Source organism: Bubalus kerabau, chromosome 14, assembly GCF_029407905.1.
Source record: "Bubalus kerabau isolate K-KA32 ecotype Philippines breed swamp buffalo chromosome 14, PCC_UOA_SB_1v2, whole genome shotgun sequence".
Classification (NCBI taxonomy): domain Eukaryota; kingdom Metazoa; phylum Chordata; class Mammalia; order Artiodactyla; family Bovidae; genus Bubalus; species Bubalus kerabau.
Window position 1 is genome coordinate 52917316 of NC_073637.1, and position 12014 is coordinate 52929329.

Genomic DNA, 12014 nt, shown 5'->3' on the forward strand with positions numbered 1-12014 from the left:
TAAGGCTGAATTTGAGTAATATTTCTTCTTTATACTATCCATTTTACCTCCCTTTTCTTAATTTCCACTGCCCTCTTTTTCTAATACAAACACACATCTGCTACAAAAAAATCTTGCTTAGGAATATTTGTATTCATGATGAATTCTTTTCCAAATAACTCTCTAATAAATGGACCCTATTTCGATATCATTTACATTTGATTTTTGCCCTTTCATGCTGTCCATGGGTTTTCCAGCAAGAATACTGGAGTATCCTTCTCCAGCGGACCATCTTTTGTCAGAACTCTTCACTATGACCGATTTGTCTTGTGTGGCCCTGAACAGCATGGCTCATAGCTTCATTGAGTTATGCAAGCCCCTTTGCCACAGCAAGACTGTGATCCATGAAGGGGATCTCAATGGACATGAATCTGTACAAACTCTGGGAGATAGTGGATGACAGATGAACCTGGTGGGCTACAGTCCATGGATTCACAGAGTCAGACAAAACTTAGCGACTAAACAAAAACAATAGCATTTAGTTTAAGATATTCCTTCATTTTTTTTCTTTCTTCTCACCAACATGGAGCTACATTTATTTTGATTTTTCCTGCTGACAGGTGATTGATTAACCACATGAAAAGATACAGTTTTAGCCTCATTTCTATTAAAATTCACTTTGTTTAATAACTGACACAGAGTAACATTCAGTATCTATAGGGTAGATAAATAGGGAATTGAGGTCTCAATGTGCATCTCTTGCTTTTCTCCTACCTGACATGTAACAAACGGGTCCTTGGAGGTACCACACTGAGATTTCAGTGACAAAAGGCTCTGGGGGGGGCTCATGGTTGGCTTTGTTGTTTTGATAGCTGACCCAGGAAATCTCTGACTGATGCTTAGGAGCACCTGCTGAAAAACCACTCATCTGGGCAGAACATGTGCTGAAACTAAATGGCGGCAGAAAATCCAAACACCTGCTGTTTGGTGAACTGAACTAGGCAATGATAAGCTGGAAATAGAGATATGAAAAAATAGATACCAAACCTGCACATCTTTAACAAATTCTGCATTGGTTTAGGTAATACACAGCACTCAACATGAGTAAAGACTTTTATTCCAAAGAACTGTTTAGAGCACAGAGAAAACAGATCTGTGGAAAATAGGACACAGAAAATTTGGACATAAGGGGCTGTTTGATTCTTATAATATGGCTGTATACTAAAGCACTGGCCTTTACAATAGTCAAGGTCTCCCTCCAGCTGTGAGATGTGCTATGCCTCTCTCCAGGGTGCATGAGAATGAAAGCCAAGGCAGTGGGGGAAGGGGAATTATCAGAAATCTCAGAGGATAATGGAGAAGTGAGGACAAAGCTGTGCCCTGTCCTCTTACTTTTTCTTAGTGAATAAGAACTGATATTCTGAAGCCAATTCTGAGCTAGGCCATAAAGCATTCAGCTATTTTCAAGCCAAGTGAAAATAGAAATCTGTTCTTATGAACTAGATGTGGGCCTTATGGAGCAGTGTAAGTCCAAAGGTACAGGAAAGAAACAGAAAAGAATATTGGACATAAAAGGGTATTCCAAGATTTTTCACTGATAATAGGAGTAAGAATGGAGCCAGTGTGTTAGAGAATGGCTATCAGAAGGCGCTAGCAGGTAGCAAGTCATAAGCACACTGTTGAGGCAGGATTCTTCCTCGAGTTGGAGAGTCCAGAGAAACTCTAAACACTGAAAAGACTAGGAAGGAAGGAAGGCAAGGAACAATTTATTCAACTCATGAAAGCCTTTGAAACAGCTGCTCTCTGATAGTTCTGTGAATATATGTATGTCTACTTTTGAGGGAAGAGTAGATGATACTTTAAATGTCAGTGGTTTTAAGAAGAAACACCTGCCTTGTTTTTGTGGCAAATTTGAAACATCCTGACATGCTTTGGGAATGGAAGCAGCCCTTCCTTCTTTATATACCACAGTGCAGAATCTCACACTGGGCCTTCTCACAGATTACTTTGAGGAGTGGGTTGACCAAAGAGCTTGGTGCAAATGGTGGGGTAAAAAGGATGTCTTCACTTGTAACACCATGAAGATGGTGAGGTTTTACAACTCCCCACACTTGTTAGATCTGGTAAAAGCCCATAAGAAGTCACACTTGAGGAAGTAGAGGTTGTCCCTAATGAATGCAGCTCAAAGGCTAATATATGTACACAGAGGGTAAAAGATTAAAGATTTTAAAGTTAATAGCACCATGGCCTTAATAATGGTGCATAATATCCTCCAAGCCACTATGGCCTTGATAACGATAAATAATATTTAAGGCCTCAAAGGGAGAGGGATGGGGCAGGTTGTTCCATGTATAACAGGATCTTCTTTAAGTACCAGCCTAAAGAAGGGGGTCTGTGGGTAATTTCTAAGTGGCAAGAAACATTATGTAGTGATGTCTTTCTGACTGTTGAAATCCAGTTCTCTGTTTCTTGATTTTGTCTATACAAGGTTCCAGGTGTCAATCAGTAGCATCACCTTTTGTAAACTCCATGTAGAACCTCTGATTCTGCACGAGAGTGCACTGACTATACTGGTTCATACTGCTAGAGTTGTTTGTCCTGCCCTGATGTGTTCTTGCCACTGCATCACCCTCAAAAATGCCATTGTAACTACACCTGCCTAGTACTTTACGGAGAAGTTAATTTTTCTCTCAGTCTTGGGCTAGGTACTGGGCCAATTTTTCTAAAGTGGCCTCCTAGATCAGAGGCCAGAACAAAGCTGGTTGTGTTTCCTTCTCTACATGTGCCAACACTATCTCTTTCACCCATCACCATCTTTGTCAACATGGCACTTTCTGTGTTACTTTTCAAATAGCCCTTCCTATCACATGGGCTCTGATAGCTTTGAGAAGTTGCCGATTTCCTGCCCCAAAGCCACATCCTAAAAGGAAGCATGACAGTCTCTCTGTTGCTCCCCAAGTCCCAAAGGCCATTCTGCAGCCAGAAAGGCTCACTTATTTCTGATTTATCAGACCAAGTTGTTGCAGACTCAACTGGTTCTTCCCATTATTTGACTCAGTCTTCACCAGGAAGCATTCTGTGCCACAATCCAAATGTAAGTGAATAAAGTAAGATAGAAACTAAAGAACTAATATCAGTATAAGTTGTTCAAAATGCCTCAAAAAATTAAATAATCTCTGCATTTTTCTTTCTTTTATCTTCATTCAGACAATTTATCATCACATAAATGAATCTTGAATTTCTCTACTAAGAGAAATTAAGTAGCCATTCAACCGAGGGAGAAAGTCCCTGTCAAAGGAAAAACTCATGATCAATAGCTAAAAAAAAAAAAAAAAATGCATGAATGACTAGAGATCTAAGTATTTAGATTAGAAACACAAGGCAGGCAATCACCTTAACTTTTCAAAGGATTGTCCCTACACTAATTTGACTTATAGTCTCTTATATGATTATTTGTATTTTCTTTAATAAATGTAAAATTTACACTTATATGCTTAGTATTTATGTTCTAAGAAAGGATAATTCATAAATATCATAAAGAATATTTTTCTTATTTGACTGCATGTGTCTTTGTATGTAAGTAACCTTCCTCCTCACATTGGATCTTAATTATAGAAAGAATCTGTTCTGAGATTCATCACCTAGAAAAAAAATAATGATTTTTAGAAGTAAAATAGACACTAATGGATGCTAAGGCAGGCTTTGCAATCCTTCCTAATGAATGCACATGAAAATGATCAATCAAGCCTACACTTCAGCTGTTAAGATATAGATCATCGCTGCTATATGACGACAGCTCAAATATGGTCTCCTAATCTTGCTCTAATGGCAGGGTGTCAGGCAGATTTTTGTGTAATAGTGAGAGTATGCTAAATAGCACTTAGATTTAAGAAGCTTTACTTATTCTATCGACTCTAAAGTTGATAAATGTTGAGTCAGCTTCACCCCACAAGAGAGGGTGGGAAAGTGCTTCTGCATCATGTGGAGTGGGGGTGGTCCTTCCTGCTGCCTCAGGTTATATAAAAATTCTGAGGATATGGTAATTTCTGAGATGCCTGGAAAATAGAGAACAGTCTTTTGGTCTATAGCCCAAGAGTGGTAGTTACTAGAATTTTATCCCAAGAATGTACGGTCATTTGAGTAGGGCAATTCTAGTTCCTTCCCACTGTGCATGCATGTGTGCTAAATCGCTTCAGTCATGTCTGACTCTTTGAGACACTATGGACTGTAGCTCATCAGGCTCCTCTGTTCATGGGGTTCTCTGGGCAAGAATACTGAAGTGGGTTGCCATGCCCTCCTCCAGGGGATCTTCCTAACCCTGGGAGTGAACCCATGTCTTATGTCTCCAGCATTGGCATGTGAGTTCTTTACCACTAAGACCACCACATTGTCAAAGAGCATCTGCTATTACTCTCCAGCCTCGAAGGGTCCACTGCAAAAGCTGCATAGGTTCTATCTCTGCAGATGCAGGTCCCAGTGTTCACTTCATGCACTGAATCTGCCACTGTTGCTGCTCCCAAGTAACCCTTTTTAAATCTTGAGCAAAGCTACCCCTCCCAGGCATATCACCAGAAACATTTATTCTGTCAGTATATTCTTGAAATAAATATCTGGGTTGAAGTGCTATTTTGTCATATTAAAATACAATCTCTACAATACAAAACATTCTTCTAGACTGAGGAGGCCAGACACAGTTGAAAAAATTATAAGTCTTTTTACAAGAGGAGAGAAAAACCCAAATGATCAACACAATCTTATCTATCTATCTATATACAGATATGCCATACATAGATACACACAGGTAGAGCTAGAGATAGATAGATAGGTATCAGTAGCTATACTAGTAAGAAAAATGCAAATGAAAATATTGGTACATTATCTTGCCACATTGGTAGCCTCGCATATTCATTTAATAGATATTTATTGAGCTATTTTAATATATTCAGGAGCTATCATTGGAAAAATATAAGATAGGCAAAGGCTCTTGTTCCCATCACCGGAACCAATTCGCCATATTTTATACATTTATAGTGAGAGAATATAAAACATTTAAATAAATAATACACAAGCTAACACACATGAAAAGAATAGGGAACTTAACACAGTTGTTGATGCTGTGATTTCACATAAAAAAACATTGTTGCAGATATATTGGTAGCCCCAAGTGATGTAAAAATTTATCAGGACATTTTCTTTTTAAATATATCTACTGTTGGTTACATGTGAAAAATGAGATATTTACATATATCTTTCTGTATATAATTAAATATGCACAATTTTTATGACTTAAATATGTACCATCAAAATGTGTTCTTGTTAAAAACAAATATGAATCATTTAAAAAAAAATAACTTCACCATATAACATGTCAAAAATTCCATGATAATCAGTCTAAGTGATTTTTAAATTAATGTGATATAAACAAATTCTGGGACCTAACTTAAGTCTAAAGGCCAAGACTTTTGAGAGCATCAGAGATCAACATGGTTATTTCCTCATGAAAGGTCTACCCTAGAGAAGAGTCAAATGAAGCATCTGTTTCCTGTTAATCTCTCAAGGAAAAAAAAATGTGAAATGTTCTAAACTAAGCTGAATAGTCATCCAACAGCTGTTTTTGTGGCAAAAAGTGAAAAAAATTCTAGGCTATTTTCCTTGAGGGGATCTAGGGAAGAATTCTTTCATGATTAGCATTGAGGAAATGTGATGACTCCACCTACCTTTTAACTGCATGCCATTTTATTGAAATTGTGTATGTGCTAAACAAAGTAATGTCTCTTAGCTACCTGAAAATCCTATAAAGTTATAACATTTGTATAAGGAAAATACATAAGACATACCAATCCTGTTTGACATTCACAGATTCTACAGTAGTGTTGCCCACGGTATGTTGATTTTTTTTTTTTCAACATAGTCCTAGAAAAAGAGAGAAACTGATCCACTTACATTACACACACCCACACCCCTATCCCACACAGAACAGTGTCTCTCAACTGTATTAGATACAAATATAAAAAAACATATCAATCAACATGTGTAAAATAAAAATGAGAGTTAACTATACAATCCTACTGCTTCTTACTATAAATTATTTACCACCTGAAAATAAAAAGAAATAATATTTCATTCAATAAGAGCATTTATAAATTTTATCAGTTATTCACTAACAATAATATAAAACATCCTAAAGTTCTAAATCCACTAGGTCATAGATGTAGTGTACCTAATTTGGCAGAAGGTGAATTATATTATAAAAATTAATTTTTATTACAAAAGAGATAATAACCCTAAAACAATTTGTTCAAATTTAGGGGAAGAGGATTAAAAGGATGTTAAGTATATATAGATAATTCATTTAAGCCCAGTAGATCCACATTGCTCCACCCTATACCATCTCAGGCAACTTTAACATCAGAAGTCTCAACTGGAAAATGAAAATGATCTCTAAATTCCCTGTAGTATATTTTAAAAGCTATGGAAACCATGGGCACATTTTCATAAAAGCAAAGATCATGGTTAAACTATCCAAGGCTGTTTCTTCAGTATCTAACATGCTGCCTGGCTTACAACATGGATTTGTGCTCAGTCACATCTGACTCTTTGTGATCCCGTGGACTGTAGCCCCCAAGCTCCTCTGTCCATGGAATATTGCAATCAAGAATACTGGAGTGAGTTGCCATTTTCTTCTCCAGGGGATCTTTGCAATCCAGGAATGGAACCCAATTCTCTTGAGTCTTCTGCATTGCCAGTCTAATTCTTTACCACTGGGCCATGGGGGAAGCCTGACTTATACCATAGATCCTCATTGAATTTACATTCAAACAATGAGTGAAATATGTTTTCTATTATTTTGAAAATTCTCAAATATTTCAACATTTCTTTGTAAGTATATCAACTACTCACAAAAGTTTCCTATATACTTGAACATGAAGGTTTTCATGTAAACAGAGTAATCATAATCCTAGCAGTATATTTTTATCATGCACACACAAGACATTGCTTGTTTGTCCCTGTTTCCTTCATCTCTCCTTCCTCTCTTTCTATCTTTCCTTCTTGATGATAAAACAATATGTTCCACAAAATCACTATCCTCTCCATAACTTCAGCTACCCATTTGTGACTCCCGTACCCCATGCTCTGCCTCCTTCCATCCAAATTAGCTATGCCTCTCAATTTTTTACTTATTATTTTCTCCCTTTCCTTTCAGATATGTTATCTCAACTATATATATATGATAAGTGAATATGGGTAAATAGAGATATATTTAATTTTTATTATTTTAACTCCGTAAGAGGGACATTATTAAGTGCATAATTGGGGTCAATTTATTTTCATCTATTGCCTTTTTGAGCTCATACATTAGTAAGCAACACTGTGCATCATTTAAATTTGTATTAGCATCCTAGTTTATTCTTTCACTGTCTTGTCATAAGGAATTTGGATTGTTTCCTCATTTTTCACTAAGTTATTGTTCATAGCATTTTTATAAATGCTGTGGTAAATATCTCCCAGGGGGTAGATGTAACAATTAATCATGCTTATATACTGATGTTGCCAACTACTAAGTCAAAGGATAAGTGAATGTTCAACTTTATGATGCAACAATGAAGCAATGAGTTTAGAATGGTAACTTTTCCTTTCTTTATTTGCATTACTCTGATTATTAACTTTTTTAGGAAGAGAAATTCTTAATTTTAAAACTATTATAATGATTAGTTTTAAATAGCAAACTCTACTGGTACTACTTAAGAAATATATTTTAATTTTAGGAATAGGGAAAGATATCTTAAAGAATACACAAACATTTTAACTGTAGAGGTGTTGGAATTCTTCAGTTTTTTTGTTATTGCTTTTCTTGGCCTTTAGTTCTCCCATATAAACTTTAGAATCAGTTTAACAAATTTCATAAAATGCAAGCTGTGATTCTGATTGGATTTTTCTTGAACATATATATTAATTTAGAAAGACTAGAGAACTGCATAAAATTCAGTTTTTCTGTCTATACATTTATTTAATTTTCTTTAACTCACTTAAAATGTTTTAGGATTTTTCCTGTAAAGATCCCACCTATTTTTTGTTACACTGATTATGAGACCTTGGATTCTGCTATATATTATTTCTTTTCAATTATCTTTTCTACATGTCTTTCATTGGTGTAGTAAAAAGTGATTAATTTTGTATATTAATCATATTCTTTAACTTTATAATTTCCATATTTTCTAAAATGTCTAATAAATTTCTGATATATTTTCTAATAACTGCTTTATATATAAATGTTTAAATAAAACATTATTTGTAAAACAATAATATTTTTAAAATTCTTAAATTGCTAGTTTCTTCTCTTATTTTATTGTGCTGGCTACATCTACATTCTCAAAAAGATGTTAAATTAAAGTAGTTATGGCAAGATTCTTATATTGTTGCTGATTAAAAAATATATATTTCTAATATTTCCCATTTAGGACTTTATTTGTCTTAAATAATTTTAATAGATTTTAAAAGGGCTTATGACTTTGAGTGTATGTCAAATTTTATCAGAAGTCTTTTTTCCTGTTTATTGAAATGTTTGTGTACTTTTTCTTCAATCACAACTGTCATACTGAGCCAAATTAAACAATTTAATTTACATTACTTCTATGGCTCCTCTAAGGGCTAGCATTTTTTTTTCTTCAATATTCAAAAAAACATTTGTATTAAGGCAACTTTAAGTGTGCTTAGGACCCACATTTAATTCAAATAAACTTGTTATTTTTGATTATTGATCATTTTTAAAGCTTACATTCTATGGTATCATTACTATTTTGATGATGTATATATCTTTCTTATATTTGGGCAACTGTCGTTCAGTTGGTAAATAATGTCTGAATCTTTGCAACCCCATGGACTGCAGTATGCCAAGTTCCTCTGTACTCCACTATCTCCCAAAGTTTGCTCAAATTTATGTCCTTTGAGTCAGTGATGCTATGTAACTATTTTATCCTCTGCCACCCTCTTCTCCTTTTGCCTTCAATCTTTCCCAGCATTGGGGTCTTTTCCAATAGGTCAGCTCTTCGCATCAGATAGCCAAAGTATTGGCGTTTCAGCATCAGTTCTTTAAATGAATGTTCAGGGTTGATTTCCTTTAGGATTGAATGATTTGATCTCATTGCGGTCCAAGGGACTATCAAGAGTCTTCTCCAGCACCACAATTCAAAAGCATCAATTCTTCTGAACTCAGTCTCCATAGCCCAACTCGCACTTCCATTCATGACTACTGGAAAAACCATCAATTCAGTTCAGCAGAGTCATTCAGTCATGTCTGACTCTTAGCGACCCTATGAACTGCAGCACACCAGGCCCCCCTGTCCATCACCAGTCCCGGAGTCTACTTAAACTCATGTCCATTGAGTCAGCAATGCCATCCATCCATCTGTTGTCCCATTCTCTCACCTTCAATCTTTCCCAACATCAGGGTCTTTTCAAATGAGTCAGCTCTTTGCAGCAGTGGCTGAAGTATTGGAGTTTCAGCTTCAGCATCAGATCTTCCAATGAACATTCAGGACTGATTTCCTTAGAATGGACTGGTTGAATTTCCTTGCAGTCCAAGGGACTCTCAAGAGTCTTCAACAACACATTACACATATAAATTCCAATCTTTCAAATAATCTAAGAGTAGCAAATATGATTACTTAAAAGAAATGCTTTCCATTTCTAAAATTATAATTAAGTATTGGAGCATCCAAATGAAATTCACATTCTATTCTTTTCCTTAAGGGAAGCACTGACCACCATTTACATATTCACAGTATCAAAGTCATTGTGTATGTGTAGATTTAGGCTTATCCTGTGGGCTGATTCTGAATATTAATAGATAATTGAGGATCTCATTCTTTATTTTGAGTTCTAATAGATAAATGTTTCCATAGATACGTGATGGCTAATTAGAATAATGAGCTTTTCAAATTGTCTAACCTATGGCTTTAAAATAATGAACTCACTTGTCATGCATTAGATTTGTTTCCTATTTTCTTCTAAAATATAATAATTTTATTATGCTTTTAATATCAATAGGGGTTGATGCGTAAAGATATCCCTTAGGTAGGCTGAGTCACTTAAATCCACTTTCTGTATTTTTCCACTCATTTCCTCCTTCCCTGTCCCTTCCTTTGTCCCCTGAGTCCCTAAAAGGGCAGGAGCTTTTGTTTGGGATCCTTAGCAGTGATGTCATTCCTTGCACACTGTATTCAACTGATCCTCACCTGCTGCCATTCCTTGGGGGGAAAAGGAACACTGGGGAGGTGGTGCCTTGCTCTTTGGCCTCTTCCTTTCACAATCACAGTAGATGAATAAAAGCTTGACTGTTGTTTTCAGTTTGGCTATTGTCCTAATTGACCACCTTGACACCAGGAAGCTCATCAGACAATTTAATGTATTTTCTCCAGCTGGAGGATGAACTATAGGGTCAATTGAATTGTTGATTTAAAGCTGATGGGTTTTATTTAAGCTCAGTATTTTGAATAACAAAGCCTCAGCAGCAAAGGACTCTGTGTGAACTGATTTATAGGGACTGAAAGGATGGAAATTATAGTTGAGGATATAGCGTTATTAGGGCTTCCCAGGTGATACTAGTGAAAAAGAACCCACCTGCCAATGCAGGAGACCTAGAGGATGCAGATTAGATTCCTGGGTAGGGAAGATCCCCCGGAGAAGGGCATGGCAACCCAATCCAGTATTCTTGCCTGGAGAATCTCATGGACAGAGATGCCTGGTAGGCTACAGTCCATAGGGTTGCAAAGAGTCAGACACGACTGAAGTGACATAGCACACACATACATGCATAGAATTATCATGAAGCCGAGGGTAAATAGAAGTTTACAGGAATGGTGATAAAGTTGACATTTTAGTATAATACCATATGCCCTTTCATGTGTCACAACCTTGTCTTGGTGAAGGGGCTTGTGTAAATCAATGAAGCTATGAGCCATGCTGTATAGGGCCACCCAAGATGGATGAGTTATAGTGAAGAGTTCTAACAAAATGCAGTTCACTGGAGGAGGGAATGGCAAGGCACTCCAGTATTCTTCCCACGAGAAAAAACCCCATGAACAGTATGAAAAGGCAAAAAGATGACACTGGAAGATATGTTGTAGTCCATGGGGTCACAAAGAGTCAGATATGACTTAGCAACTGAACAACAACAACATAAAACCATATAAGACATTTCTTGATACAATACTGAATCAAAAATGTGAAAACTAGGACAGGCAATAGGAAAGCATAGTAGTCAATATTTGAAACATGGCAATGGGAAGCACTAGGAAGACAGTCAAGAGTTTGGAGCCCTGATAGCAAGTCATTCCAGGGAGTGTACGGTAAAAAAAGAGAAAGATATTCAGATTTCAATGTGAAAACATAAACTTTCAGTCATAAATTGAGCAGAAAATTTCTATACACACAAAACAAAGCAGTAATAGCAAAAAATAGGAAGACATATGGAAGCTTTTGGTGGTGGGGACATATATAAGAATAGCAGGATTTAGAAATGGAATAAAGCAACTTGGAGTCAGGTATACAGCATCAGCAATGAAGAGACTGAAATTGGCAGTGTGGGGCAGTGGACAGAGCATGGAATTAGTGGTTAGATAACCTGGGATTAGATAAGATTTCTATACTTAATGTTTTTAACAATTTGCTCCAGACTTTTTACAAACAAAAACAACTCACCCCAGAGTGACTTAAGAATACAGAATATAGGAGACTTATTCATCCCCCAAACAGAATAGGGTCTGGTAGACTGACTTAAAATGCAGCTTTCTGCAGGGACTCAAATAATTTCACAAGGCCCTAGACATTTCTCCTTTTCCTTCTCAAAGTCTACCTTCTTCTAAATTTATTCCAAAAATCTAATATTACCCACTTAAGATACATGGGCTTCCCTGGTGGCTCAGAGGTTAAAGTGTCTACCTGCAATGCGTGAGGCCAGGGTTTGATCCCTGGGTCGGGAAGATCTCCTGGAGAAGGAAATGGCAATCCACTCCAGTATTCTTGCCTGGAGAATC

The 12014-nt window shown here is 36.4% G+C and overlaps 1 long non-coding RNA gene across 6 annotated transcripts in view; it reads right to left on the minus strand.

The window, feature by feature from the left end:
* Window positions 1–12014, minus strand: part of LOC129626937 (uncharacterized) — a 141424-nt gene that overhangs the window by 53255 nt on the left and 76155 nt on the right. The window lies entirely within an intron of this gene.